Consider the following 16,605-nt stretch of genomic DNA (forward strand, 5'->3'; position numbering starts at 1 on the left):
GGGCAATGTGAAATATCTCTGCACAGATCACCCAGGTGATGTAACTCTTTTCTAGTCTCTGCCTTCAGAGGGCGTTGTGACATCACTATGCACGGATCACCCGGGTTATGTAACTCTTGTCTAGGCTCTGCCTATGGGGTTTTTGTGATTTATCTCTGCACTGATCACCCAGGAGATGTGACTATTTTCTAAGCTCTGCCTAGAGGGACATTGGTACATAACTCTGCACTGATCGCCTAGGTGATGTAAAACTTGTCTAGGCTTTGCCTACAGTGGAATTTATGACATATGTCTGCACTGATCACCCAGGTGATGTAACTCTTGTCTAGGCTCTGCTTACAGTGAGTATTGTGAGATATCTCTGCACTGATCATCCAGGTGATGTAACTCTTGTCTAGGCTCTACCTACAGGGGCATTTTCACATATCACTGCACTGATCGCCGAGATGATGTAACTCATGTATAGGCTTCGTCGATGGGGCCATTGAGACATATCTCTGCACTGATCACCGAGGTGATGCAACTCCTTTCTGGGATCGGCTTAAAGGGGGCATTGTGACATATCTCTGCCCTGATCACCCAGGTGATGTAACTCTTGTCTAGGCTCTGCCTACTGGAGACATTGTGAGATATCTCCGCACTCATCACCCAGGTGATGTCACTTTTGACAAGGATGTGGCTACAGGGACATTGTGACATGTCACTGCACTGATCACACAGCTGATGTAACTCTTGTCTAGGCTCTGGTTACAGGGGGCTTGTGACACATCTCTGCACTGATCACCCAGGTGATGTAACCCTTGTCTAGGCTCTGCCAAAAAGGGGCATTGTGACATAACTCTGCACTGATCACCCAGGTGATGGGACTCTTGTCTAGGCTCTGCCTACAGGGGCATAGTGACATATCTCTGCAGTGATCACGCAGGTGATGTAACTCTTGTCTATATCAGCCTAATGGCGGCATAGTGGCATATGTCTGCACGGATCACCCAGGTGATGGACTCTTGTATTGGATCTGCCTGTGGGGGCATAGTGACATATCTCTGCACTGATCACTCATGTGATATAACGCTTGCATAAGCTGCGACTAAACGGAAATTGTGACAAATATGTCCACTGATCACCCAGGTGATGTAGCAATTTTCTGGGATTTGTCTACAGGGGGCTTTGTGACATATCTTTGCACTGATGACCCAGGAGATATAACTCTTGTCTAAGCTCAGCCTACAGGGTTTGTGAGATATTTCTGCACTGGTCACCCAGGTGATGTAACTTTTGTTTAGGCTCTGCCTACAGGGGCTTTGTAACATATCTCTGCACTGATAACCCAGGTGATGTAACTCTTGTCTAGGCTCCACCTACAGGGGTTATTATGACGTATCCCTGCACTGATCACGCAGGTGATGTTACACTTGTCTAGGCTCCACCTACAGGGGGGATTGTGATGTATCTCTACACAGATCAAATAGGTTATGTAACTCTTGTCCACTCTCTGCCTTCAGGGGGCATTGTGAAATATCTCTGCACTGATCACCATTCTTTCCTCGGCATCCCGGGGATCCCAGAGCCGGCCCAGATACCAGCAGCTGGGCCACCTACTGCGCATGCGCAGGTTTGTTGGCAGCCGCCTGGGCTGTGGGAGCAGCCCGGGCAGAGCTCTCATGTCTTTCCCCCACCCCACCCACGCCTGACCACCCCCTCCGCACCCACACCCCCCACCACCGGAAAATGCGTCCTCCCCTTGGCTGGGAGGAGACCCCCGTCCCGCGAAACACCGGGCAGGCGCAGCGTCCAGGCCTGACACCACTCCGGCGGCTCGCCTCCTCTGCGCCTCCGTGCCAGCATCGCCGGCCCGCCCATGCCCCTGCAGCCTTGCAGCTGCCTCCATGGAGCGCCTGGCGGCAGAATGCAGACCTGTAGCTCTGTTTGCCGGCCTCCTGGCTAGATCTGCGCTCATTGTGCACACCGGCTGACGTGCAAGGGAGCCCGCAGGCCTCTGTGTGCCCTTGTCCGTCCGTGAAAGTCTGGCTGAGGCTCTCCCAATGCCTTCCGAGGCTCTTTAGTCAATGCCTGGAGAATAGTTACATCTCCTGGATGATCAGTTTAGAAATATGTCACAATGCCCCCTCGCAGTGGAGCCTAGAGAAGATTTGCATCATTTGGGTGATCAGGGCAGAGATATACCACAATGTCCCCTGTACAAAAAGCCTGGAAATGATTTACATCACCTAGGTGATCAGTGCATAGGTATGTCAGAAATCCCCAGTAGGCTGAACAAGGTTCATCAAGACAAGGGTTACATCACTTAGGTGATCAGTGTGGAGATATGTGAAATTTCCCGTGTAGACAGAGCCTAGACAAGTGTTACACCACCTAGTGATCAGTGCAGGGATAAGTCCTAAAGCCTCCTGTAGGGAGAGTGTAGACAACTGTTTCCTCCCTGGGGTGATCAGTGCAGAGTTATGTCCCAAAGCCCCTGTCAGCAGAACCTTGACAAGGGTTACATCACCTGTTTGATCAGTGGAAATGTATATCACAAAGCCCCCTGTAGGCAAAGCCTGGATATTTGTTACATCACCTGGGTGAGCAGTGGAGAGATCTGTCACAATTCCCCTGTAGGCAGAGCATAGACAAGGATTACATCACCTGGGTGATCAGTGCAGAGATATGTCAAAACGTTCCTGTAGGCTGCACCTAGACAGGAGTTACATCACCTGGGTGATCAGTGCATATTTATGTCACAAAGTCCCTTTAGGCAGATCCTAGACAAGAGTTACATCGCTTGGATGATTAGTGCAGGCATATATCACAATGCCATTGTAGGCAGAGCCTAGACAAGAGTTACATGACCTAGGTGATCAGTGCAGAGATACGTCGCAATATCCCTGTAGGCAGAGCCTTGACAAGTGGTACATCATCTGGGTGATAATTGCAGGGTTATGTCACAAAGCACCCTGTAGGCAAATCCTAGAAAAGAATTATATCACCTGGGTGATCAGTGCAGAGATATGTCAAAAGCCCCCTGTAGGCAGAGCCTAGACAAGAATTATATCACCTGGGTGATCAGTGCAGTGATATGTCACAATGCGGTGTAGCCAGAGCCTAGACTAAAGTTACAGCACCTGGGAGATCTGTGCAGAGATATGTCATAATGTCCCCAATAGGCAGAGACCAGGCAAGAACTGGATCACCTCAGGATCAGTGCAGAGATATGTCTCAATCCCTCTGTGGTCACAGCCTAGACAAGAGTTACATCACCTCGGTTAACAGTGCAGAGATATGTCAAAATGCACCCGTAGGCAGAGCCTACACAAGTGTTACATCATTTAGGTGATCATTGCAGAGATATGTCACAATACCCCCTGTAAGCAGAGCGTAGACAAGTGTTACATCACCTGGGTGATCAGAGCAGAGATATGTGACAAGGCAACTTTATGCAGAGCCTAGACAATAGTTACATCACCTGAGTCATCAGTGCAGAGATCTGTCACAATGCCCCTTTAGGCAGAGCTTAGACTAGACTTACGTCTCCTGGGTGATCTGTGCAGAGTTATGTCACAATGCCCCCATAGGCAAATCCAAGACAAGAGTCCGTCACCTGGGTGATCAGTGCAGAAATATGTCACAATGACCCCATAGGCAGGTCCAACACAAGAGTTACATTACCTGGGTGATCAGTGTAGAGATATGTCACAATGCCCCCATAGGAAGATCCAACACAAGAGTTACGTCACCGGGGTGATCAGTGTAGAGATATGTCACAATGCACATATAGGCAGAGCCCAGACAAAAGTCCCATCACCTGTGTGATCAGTGCAGAGATATGTCACAAAGCCCCTGTAGGCAGAGCCTAGAGAAGGGTTAAATCACATTGTTGTTCAGTTCAGAGATGTGTCATGCTGACTGTTTGCTCCCGGAGCTCTGGGGTCCCACGGAAACATGCAGGGAAGGGTGGAAGACCAGCATGATGCCTTCGCTCTCCTTGCCAGTTTCCAAACCGGCCACACTGCAGACTCCCCATGTTGCCGCACACGTGAATTCATCGTCAGGTCATCACGCCGGGGAGGCATCTTCTCTCTGGGGTCTCAGTCTGGTCTCCTACATGGAAATGAACGAGAGCCACACTCCTGCGTGTGTGAGACTGTCCCGGCAACGGCGACACACACAGGCACTGCCTCCTTCACGGAGAGATTGCCTGGAACACTCAAGACTCCCACAGAGGTTCAGTTCCACACTCCCCTCCACCCTCCCAGGCCGGTTTCTCCCTGCTGAAGACGCGTGGGAGCCCAGAGAGCGGCTTCCAGTTGCAGTGGGATTCCTGGAGAGGTCCAGATCGCCAGGCCCCAAAATGCGCCCCCCTCAGCCCTTCCCCCTTGCCCCCTATATCTTCGTGTCTCTGGCCCCACCTCTGCCATAAACACGAACTCCTACCCCACTCCATCAACCCCCGGCCGCAGGCCTTGACGCCCTGGGAACTTTAAAGTGTGGGGAGGGGTGTCCCAGGGCACAACGCCATTCATGAAGGGGTGGAGGCTGCCTGCCTGCCTGCGGGCCTTTATAAGACCCGCTGGCTGGCTGTCCATTCAGGCCTCCTGACTGCACGTGCCGCAGTGCACAGGCGGGCTGAAGTGCACGGGAGTCAGCCGGCCTCTGTCTGCCCATGTCCATCCGTGAAATTCCGGCCGGGACTCCCAGCGATGGCCCCCCCGACACCTTCGGACGGCACCCTCCCCGCGGAAGCCTGGGGACGGAGACGGCGAAGGAGACTCGTTTGGACCCCGAGCCAAAGGGAGGCCCTGTGAGCCTGCTTTGAGCTTAACCCTTACCCCGGCATCGCCACCAGTGAACGGCTGGCCCAGGCCATCGGCATTCCGGAGCACAGGGTCCTGATTTGGTTTCAGAATGAGAGGTCATGCCAGCTGTGGCAGCAATGGCGGGAATCTCGGCCCTGGCCTGGGAGACGCGGCCCGCAAGAAGGCAGGCAAAAGCGGACCGCCGTAACCAGATCCCATACCGCCTTGCTCCTCCGAGCTTTTGAGGAGGATCGCTTTCCAGGCATCACCACCAGGGAAGAGCTGGCCAGAGAGACAAGGCTCCCGTAGTCCAGTATTCAGTTCTGGTTTCAGAATGGAAGGGCCAGGCACCCGTGACAGGGTGGCAGGGCGAACACGCAGACAGGCGGCCTGTGCAACGCGGCCCCTGGCGGGTGTCACCCTGCTCCCTCGTGGGTCACCTTCACCCACACCGGCGCCTGCGGAATGGGGCTTCACGCACCCCACGTGCCCTGCGCACCTGGGGCTGTCCCACAGGGGGCTTTCCTGAGACAGGGAGCGAGGGCCGTCCCCGTGCTCCAGCCCAGCCAGGCCGTACTGGCAGAGGGGATCTCCCAACATGCCCCGGCACCCGAGGATTTTGCCTACACCGCCCCGGTTCCTCCGGAAAGGGCACTCTACACTCTCAGGCTCTTCCGTGGCCTCCTCGCCCGGGCAATGCCGGGAGGACCGGGACACGCAGCGTGACGGCCTGCCGGGCCCGTGGCGGTTGGTCAGCCTGGGCCCGTTCAAGCGGGACCACACGGCCAAGGTGTGCTTGTGCCACTCGCTTCCGACGGGATTCCGTGGTGGGGCTGTGGCCGGGGTCCCCAGGTCGCCAGAGCGGCGTGGGAACCCCAAGACGGGGCAGATCCACCTCGCCAGCTCACACCCCCGGAGTCCTCCATGAGGCAGGTGCAGATGCAAGGCATCCCGGCGCCCTCCCAGGCACTCCAGGAGCCCGGGTGCTTGTCTGCCCTCCACTCCAGCCTGCTGCTGCATGAGCTCCTGGCAAGACCGAAGTTTCTGCAGCAGGTGCAATCTTTCCTAGAAACGGAGGCCCCAGGGGAGCTGGAGGCCTTAGAAGAGGCCGCCTCGCCGGAAGCACCCCTCATCAAGAGGAATACCGGGCTCTGCTGGAGGAGATTTAGGACGCGGTGTTGGGACGGGGTAGGGTCGGGGAAGGACGGTGGCCTCTCTTTCGCGGGGAACACCTGGCTGGCTAAGGAGGGGCGTGTCTTCCGCCCGCCCTCTCCACCGGGCTGACTGGCCTGGGATTCCTGCCTTCTATGTCTAGGCTCGGTGAGAGGCTCCACACAGAAGAGAACTGCCATTCTTTCCTGGACATCCCGGGGATCCCAGAGCTGGCCAAGGTACCAGCAGGTGGGCCCCCTACTGCGCACGCGTGGGTTTGTGGGCAGCTGCCTGGGCTGTGGGAGCATCCCGGGCAGAGCTCTCATGCCTTTCCACCACCCCACCCCCTCCTGACCACCCCCTCCCAACCCCCTCCACCCACACCCGGAAAATGCATCCTCCCCTGGACTGGGTGGGAACCCCGTCCCTCCAAACACCGTGCCTGCGTAGCATCCAGGCCTGACACCCCTCCAGTGGCTAGCCTCCTCTGCGACTCCGCGCCGCCGTCGCCTGCCTGCCAGTGACCGTGCCGCCTCCCAACTGCCACCGTGGAGCGCCTGGCGGCGGAACGCAGACATCTAGCTCTCTTTGCTGGGCTCCTTTCTAGACCTGCACTCATTGCTCACACCGGCTGACGTGAAAGGGAGGCCGCTGGCCTCTCTCTGCCCTTGTCCGTCAATAACATTCCAGCTGAGGCTCACCCAACACCTTCTGACGCACTTTAGTCAAAGTCTGGAGAACAGTTACATCTACTGGATGATCAGTTCAGAAATATGCCACAATGCCCCTCCCTACAGAGATCAGTGAAGATATGCACCATTTGAGTGATCAGTACAGAGATATATCACAATGTACCCTGTACAAAGAGCCTGGAAATTATTTACATCACCTCGGTGATCAGTGCATAGGTTTATGACATAGGAATGTCATACTTATATGTTTATACAGATATCTGTATAAATATTTATATGTTTATACAGATATCTGTATAAATATGTATATGTTTATACAGATATCTGTATAAATATGTATATGTTTATACAGATATCTGTATAAATATGTATATGTTTATACAGACATCTGTATAAATATGTATATGTTTATACAGACATCTGTATAAATATGTATATGTTTATACAGACATCTGTATAAATATGTATATGTTTATACAGACATCTGTATAAATATGTATATGTTTATACAGACATCTGTATAAATATGTATATGTTTATACAGACATCTGTATAAATATGTATATGTTTATACAGACATCTGTATAAATATTTATATGATTATACAGATGTCTGTATAAAAATATTTACATGTTTATACAGATATCTGTATAAATAATATTTATATGTTTATACAGATATCCCTATGAATAACATTTATACGTTTACAGATATCTGTATAAATATTTATATGTTTATACAGATATCTGTATAAATATTTATATGTTTATACAGATATCTGTATAAAATATATTTATATGTATATACAGATATCTGTACAAATAATATTTATATGTTTATACAGATATCTGTATAAATAATATTTATGTTTACACAGATATCTGTATAAATAATATTTATATGTTTATACAGATATCTGTATAACTAATATTTATGTGTTTATACAGATATCTGTATAAATAATATTTATATGTTTGTACAGATATCTGTATAAATAATATTTATATGTTTATACAGATATCTGTATAAATAATATTGATATGTTTCTACAGATATCTGCATAAATAATATTAATATGTTTATACAGATATCTGTTTAAATAACATTTATATGATTACAAATATCTATATAAATATTTATATGTTTATACAGGTATATGTATATTTATATGTTTATACAGATATCTGTATAAATATTTATATGTTTACACAGATATCTGTATAAATATTTATATGTTTATACAGATATCTGTATAAATATTTATATGTGTATACAGATATCTGTATAAATATTTACGTGTTTATATTGATATCTGTGTAAATATTTACATGTATATACAGACATGTGCATAAATATTTATGTGTTTATACAGACATGTGTATAAATAATATTTACCTGTTTATACACATATTTGTAAAATAATATTTACATTTTTATACAGATATCTGTATAAATAATATTTACAATTTTGTACAGATATCTTTATAAATAATATTTACATATTTATACTGATATATGTATAAATATTTATATGTATATACAGTTAAATGTATAAATATTTACATGTTTATACAGATATCTGTATAAAAATTTACATGTTTATGCAGATATCTGTTTAAATAATATTTATATGTTTATACAGGTATCTGTATAAATAATATTTATATGTTTATACAGATATCTTTATAAATAATATTTATATGATGTTTATACTGATATCTGTATAAACAATATTTACATGTTTATACATATATCTATGTAAATGATGTTTACATGTTTACACAGATATCTGTGTAGACATATTTACATGTTTACAGAGATATCTGTGTAAATATATTTACATGTTTATACAGGCATGTATAAAAATAATATTTACATGTTCATACAGATATTAGCATAAATAATATTTACATGACCATACTGATAACTGTTTAAATATTTACACGTTTATACAGATATCTGTATAAATATTTGCATGTTAAAACCGATATTTGTATAAATATTTACATGTTTATACAGATATATGTGTAAATATTTACATGTTTATAGAGATATCTGTATAAATATTTACCTTTATATAGATTCATGTATAAATATTTACATGTTTATAGAGATATCTGTCTAAATATTTACATGTTTATTTATACAGATATTGGTCTAAATATTTACATGTTTGTTTATACAGATACCTGCAGAAATATTTGCATGTTGGATTATACAGATATCAGTATAAATATTTACATGTTTTTACAGATATCTGTGTAAATATTTACATGTTTAAACAGACATGTGTGAAAATATTTTCTTGTTTATACAGACATCTGTGTAAATATGTACATTTTTATACAGACATCTGTGTATATATGTACGTCTTTATACAGACATCTGTGTAAATATGCACATCTTTATACAGACAACTGTGTAAATATTTACATGTTTATACAGACATCTGTGTAAATATTTGCATGTTTATACAGATATCTTTGTAAATATTTACAAGTTTATACAGACTACTGTGTAAATATTTACATGTTGATACCGACATCTGTGTAAATATTTACATGTTTATACAGACATTTGTGTAGATATTTTCATGATTATACAGAGATCTGTGTAAATATTTACATGTTTATGCCGACATGTGTGCAAATATTTATTTGTTTATACAGACATCTTTCTAAATATTTACATGTTTATACAGACTTCAGTGTAAATATTTACATGTTTATACAGACACCTTTATAAATATTTATATGTTTACAGTGACAATTGTATAAATATTTATGTTTATACAGATATCTGTGTAAATATTTACATGTTTATACAGACTTCTGTGTAAAAATTTACATGTTCATGCAGACTTCTGTGTAAATAGCTACATCTTTATACAGATATCTGTGTAAAAATGTACATCTTTATACAGACATCTGTGTAAATATTTACATGTTTCTACAGACATCGTTGTAAATATTTATATGTTTGTACAGACATCTGTGTAAATATTTACATGGTTATACAGACACCATTTTAAATATTTACATGTTTATACAGACATCTGTGTAAATATTTACATTTTTATATAGACATCGGTGTAAATAATTATATGTTTATCCAGATATCTGTATAAATATGTATATGTCTATACAGGCATCTGTATAAATAATTATATGTTTATGCAGATATCTGCATAAATATGTATATGTTTATACAGATAACTTTATAAATATTTATATGTTTATGCAGAAATCTGTATAAATATTTTTATGTTTATACAGATATCTGTATAAATAATATTTATATGTTTATACAGATATCTGTATAAATAATATTTATATGTTTATACAGATATCTGTATAAATAATATTTATATGTTTATACAGATATCGGTAAAAATAATATTTATTTGTTTACACGGATATGTGTATAAGTAATATTTATATGTTTATTGACATATATGTTTCAATATGTGTAAATATTTACATGTTTGAACAGCCATCAGTGTAAATATTTTCGTGTTTATTCAGACATCTGTATAAATATTTACGTGTTTATACAGATATCTGTATAAATAATATTCACATGTTTATATGGATATCTGTAGAAATAATATTTACAATTTCAGACAGATATCTGTATAAATAATATTTACATGTTAATACAGATATCTGTATAAATAATATTTACATGTTTATACAGATATGTGTATAAATATTTACATGTATATACACATACATGTATAAATATTTACATTTTTTTTGTACAGATATCTGTATAAATATTATTGATATGTTTGTACTGATATGTGTATAAATAATATTGTTATGTTTATACACATATCTGTATAAATAATATCGATATGTTTATACAGATATCTCTATAAATAATATATATATGTTTATACATATATTGATATAATTAAATTTACATGTTTATACAGATATCTGTATAAAGCTTTACATGTCTATACAGATATCTGTATAAATATTTACATGTTTATACAGATATCTGTATAAATACTTTCATTTATATAAAGATATCTATATAAATATATAAATGTTTATACAGGTATCTGTGTAAATATTTACATGTTTATACAGACATCTGTAAATTATTTACATGTTTATAAATATATCTGTAGAAATAATATTTACATGCTTATACAAATATGTGTATAAATAACGTTTAGGTTTATACAGATATCCGTATAAATAATATTTACATGTTCATACAGATATCTGTATAAATAATATTTACATGTTTATACAGATATCTGTATGAATATTTACATTTTTATACAGATATCTGTATAAATATTTACATGTATAAACAGATATCTTTATAAATATTTAAATGTTCATACAGATATCTCTATAAATATTTACATGTTTATACTGATATCTGTATAAATATTTACATGTTTATACAGATATCCATGTAAATATTTACATGTTTGTACAGACATCTGTATAAATATTCACATGTTAATACAGATATCAGTATAAATATTATTTACATGTTTAAACAAATATCTGTATAAATAATATTTACATGTTTATACAGATATCTGAACAAATAATATTGGTATGTTTATACAGGTATCGGTGTAAATAATACTTATAAATTTATGCAGATATCAGTATACATAATATTGACATGTTTATACACATATCTGTATAAATAATATTTACATATTTATAGAGTTATTTGTATAAATCATATTTACACGTTTATACAGATTTCTGTATAAATTATATTTACATGTTTATAGAGATATCTGTGAAAATAATATTTACATGTTCATACAGATATCTGTATAAATAATATTTACATGTTTATACTGATATCTGTATAAAAATTTACCTGTTTTTACAGTTATCGGTATAAATATTTACATGTTTATACAGATATCTATATAAATATTTACAGGTGTGTTTATACAGATATCTTTATAAATATTTATGCGTTTATACAGATATCTGTATAAATATTTACATGTTTATAGAAATATCTGTGTAAATATTTCCATATTTATACAGACATCTGTGTAAATATTTACATGTTTATACAGACATCTCTGAAAATATTAACATGTTTGTGCGGATATGTGTGTAGATATTTACATGTTTATATGGACCCCTGTATAAATATTTACCTGTTTATTCAGACATCTATATAAATATCTACATGTTTATACAGACATCTGTATAAATATCTACATGTTTATACAGACATCTGTATAAATATCTACATGTTTATACAGACATCTGTATAAATATTTACGTGTTAATTCGGAAATCTGTATAAATATTTATATGTTTATACAGACATCGGTATAAATTTTTATATGTTTATAAAGACATCTGATGTAATATTTGTATGTTTATACAGATATCAGTATACATATTATTCATATGTTTAAACACATATCTGTATAAATAATATTTATATGTTTATACAGATATCTCTATAAATATTTAGATGTTTATACAAATATCTGTGTAAATAAGATTGATATGTTTATACAGATATCTGTATAAATATTATTGATATGTTTATACAGATATCTGTATAAATAATATTGAAATGTTTATAGAGATATGTGTATAAATAATATTGATATTTTTATGCAGTTATCTGTATAGATAATATTGATATGTTCATACAGATATCTTTATAAATAATATTTATATGTTTACACAGATCTGTATAAATAATAAAGATATATTTATACAGATATCTGTATAAATAATATTTATACAGACATCTTTTTAAATATTTACATGTTAATAGGGACATCAGTGTAAATATTTACATGTTTATACAGACATTAGTCTATATATTTACATGTTTATACAGACATCTGTATAAATATTTATATGTTTATTTAGACATCTGTATAAGTGTTTCTATGTTTATACAGACATCTGTATTAATGTTTATAAGTTTATACAGACATAAATATAAATATTTATATGTTTATACACATATCTGTATAAGTATTTCTTGTTTATACACATACTGTATTAATATTTATGTTTATAGAGATATATGTATAAATAATATTTATATGTTTATAAAGATATCTGTATAAATAATATTTACAGTTTCATACAGATATCTGCATAAATAATATTTACATGTTTATTCAGATATCTGTGTAAATATTTACATGCTTATGCAGATAACTGTATAAATATTTACAAGTTTATACAGATATCTGTATTAATATTCACATGTTTATACAGATATCTATATAAATATTTACATGTTAATACACATATCTGTATAAATAATATTTACATGTTTATAAACATAGCTGTATAAATAATATTTACATGTTTATACCGACATCTGTATAAATAATATTTACATGTCCGTACAGATAACTTTATAAATAATATTTACGTGTTCATACAGATATCTGTGTAAATATTTACATGTTCATACAGTTTAGTGTATAAATATTTAAATGTTTGTTTATACAAATATCTGTAAAAATATTTACATGTTTATACAGATCTCTGTTTAATATTTACATGTTTGTTTTTACAGATATCTGTATAAATATTTACATGTTTATACAGGCATCTATATAAATATTTTCATGTTTATACAGATATCTGTGTAAATATTTACATGTTTATTCGGACATCTGTATAAATAGTTACATGTTTATACAGACATCTTTATAAATATTTACATGTTTATACGGGCATCTGTATAAATATTTACATGTTTATACGGACATCTGTATAGGCATTTATAAGTTTATACAGACATCAGTATAAATATTTATATGTTTATACAGATACCTGTATAAATATCTATGTGTTTTTCCAGATATCTGTATAAATATTTATGTGTTTATACACATACCTGTATAAATATTTATTTGTTTATACAGATATCTATATAAATATTTATATGTTTATACAGAAGTCTGTAGAAATATTTATATGTTTATACAGATTACTTTATAAATATTTATAGGTTTATACAGATATCTGTATAAATAATATTTATATGTTTATACAGATATCTGTGTAAATAATATTTATATGTTTATACAGATATCTGTATAAAAAATTTATTTGTTTATACAGATATTTTTATTAATAATATTTATATGTTTATACAGATATCTGTATAAATAATATTTATATCTTTATATAGATATCTGTATAAATAATGTTTATATGTTTATACAGATATCTGTATAAATAATATTTATGTGTTTATACAGATATCTCTATAAATAATATTTGTGTGTTGATACAGATATCTGTATAAATAACATTTACATGGTCATACAGATAACTTTATAAATAATATTTTTGTTTGTACTGATATCTCTATAAATATTTACGTGTTTATACAGATATCGGTATAAATATTTACATTTTTATACAGATATCGGTGTATATATTTAAATGTATATACAGACATCTGTAAAAATATCTATGTGTTTATACAGATATCTCTATAAATAATATTTACTTGTTTATACACTTATTTGTATAAATAATATTTACAATTTCACACAGATGTCTGTTTAAATAATATTTACATGTTTATACAGATAACTGTATAAATATTTACATGTTTATGCAGACATCTGTGTAAACATATTCAAGTTTATACAGACATTTGTATAAAAATTTATATGTTCATACAGACATCTTTATAATTATTGATGTGTTTATACAAAAATTTGTATTATTATTTATATGTTTATACAGATATCTGAATAAATATTTATATGTATATACAGATACCTGTGTTAATATTTATATGTTTAAACAGATATCTATATAAATAATATTTATGTGTTTATACAGATATCTGTATAAACATGTAAATATTTACACAGATATCTGTATGAACAAATATATAAATATGTATACAGATATCTGTATGAACATGTAAATATTTGTATAGATATCTGTATGAACGTGTAAATATTTAAACAGATATCTTTATAAACATGTACATATTATTTATACAGTTATCTGTATGAACAAGTAAATATTATTTATACAGATATCTGTATAAACATGTAGATATTATTTATACAGATATATGTAAACATGTAAATATTATTTATACAGTTATCTCTATAAACATATAAATATTATTTAAACAGATACATGTTAAAACTTATAAATATTTACACAGATATCTGTATAAACATATATTTACACAGATATCTGTATTAAATAAAAGTATTGAAACAGATATCTGTTTAAACATATAAGTATTTATACAGATATCTGTTTAAACATATTAATATTTATACAGATATCTGTATGAATATGTAAATATTTATACAGATATCTGTATAAACACATACATATTTTTAGAGATATCTGTATAAACACATAAATATTATTTATAAAGATATCTGTATGAACATGTGTATATTATTTATACAGATATCTGTCTAAACATATAAATATTATACAGATATCTGTATAAACATATAAATATTATTTATACAGATATCCGTCTAAACATAAATATTATTTATAAAGATATCCGTATAAACATATAAATATTATTTATACAGATGTCTGTATAAGCATATAAATCTTATTTATACAGATATCTATGTAAACATATAAATATTATTTATACAGATATCTGTATAAACATACAAATGGTATTTATACAGTTATCAGTATAAACATATAAATATTATTTATACAGATATCTGTATAAATATATTAATGTTATTTATACGAATATCTGTTTAAATATATAAATATTATTTTTATAGATATCTGTATAAATATATAAATATTTATATTGTTATCTGTATAAAGATATAAATATTTATATAGATATCTGTATAAGTATATAAATATTTTTATAGATATCCCTATAACTAAAGAAATATTTATGTAGATATCTGTATTAATATATAAATATTTATATTAATATCTGTCTAAATATATAAATATTATTTATATAGATATCTGTCTAAATCTATAAATATTTTTATATAGATTTCTGTATAAATATAAATATTAGTTATATAGGTATCTGTTTAAATGTATAAATATTTATATATTTATCTGTTTAAATATATACATGTTATTTGTATACATATCTGTATAAATATATAAATATTTATATATTTCTCTTTATAAATATATAAATATTCATATATTTATCTGTATAAATATATAAATAGTTATATATTTCTCTGTATAAATATATAAATATTCATATATTTATCTGTATAAATATATGAATATTTATATATGTGTATAAATATATAAATATTTATATATGTGTATAAATATATAAATATTTATATATATGTAAATATATAAATATTATTTATATAGATATCTGTATAAATATAAAAATATTTACATAAATATCTGTAGAAATACATAAATATTTATATAAATATCTGTATAAATATATGAATATTTACATAGATATCTGTAGAAATATATAAGTATTTATATAGATATTCTTATAAATATATAAGTAGTAATTATATAGATATCTGTGTAAATATAAAAATATTGTTTATATAGATATAAGTAAGAATATATGAATATTTTTACAGATAACTGTATAAATATATAAATATTTTTACATATATCTCTATAAATATATAAATATTTATAGAGATATCTGTATGAATATATAAATATTATTTATACAGATATCTGTATAAATATATAAATATTATTTATATAGATATCTGTATAAATATTTATATAATTATACAGATATCGGTAGAAATATAAAAATATTTATATTGATATCTGTATAAATATATACATTTATATAGATATTTATAGAAATATATAAAATTTATAAACATATCTGTATAAATATATAATTATTTGCATATGTATCTGTATAAATATATATATTATATAGATATCTGTAAATATATAAAGATTTATATAGATATCTATATAAATATATAGGTATATTTCTAAATATAT

The sequence above is a fragment of the Pan troglodytes genome, chromosome 16, assembly GCF_028858775.2.
Source record: "Pan troglodytes isolate AG18354 chromosome 16, NHGRI_mPanTro3-v2.0_pri, whole genome shotgun sequence".
In the NCBI taxonomy this organism is placed as follows: Eukaryota; Metazoa; Chordata; class Mammalia; order Primates; family Hominidae; genus Pan; species Pan troglodytes.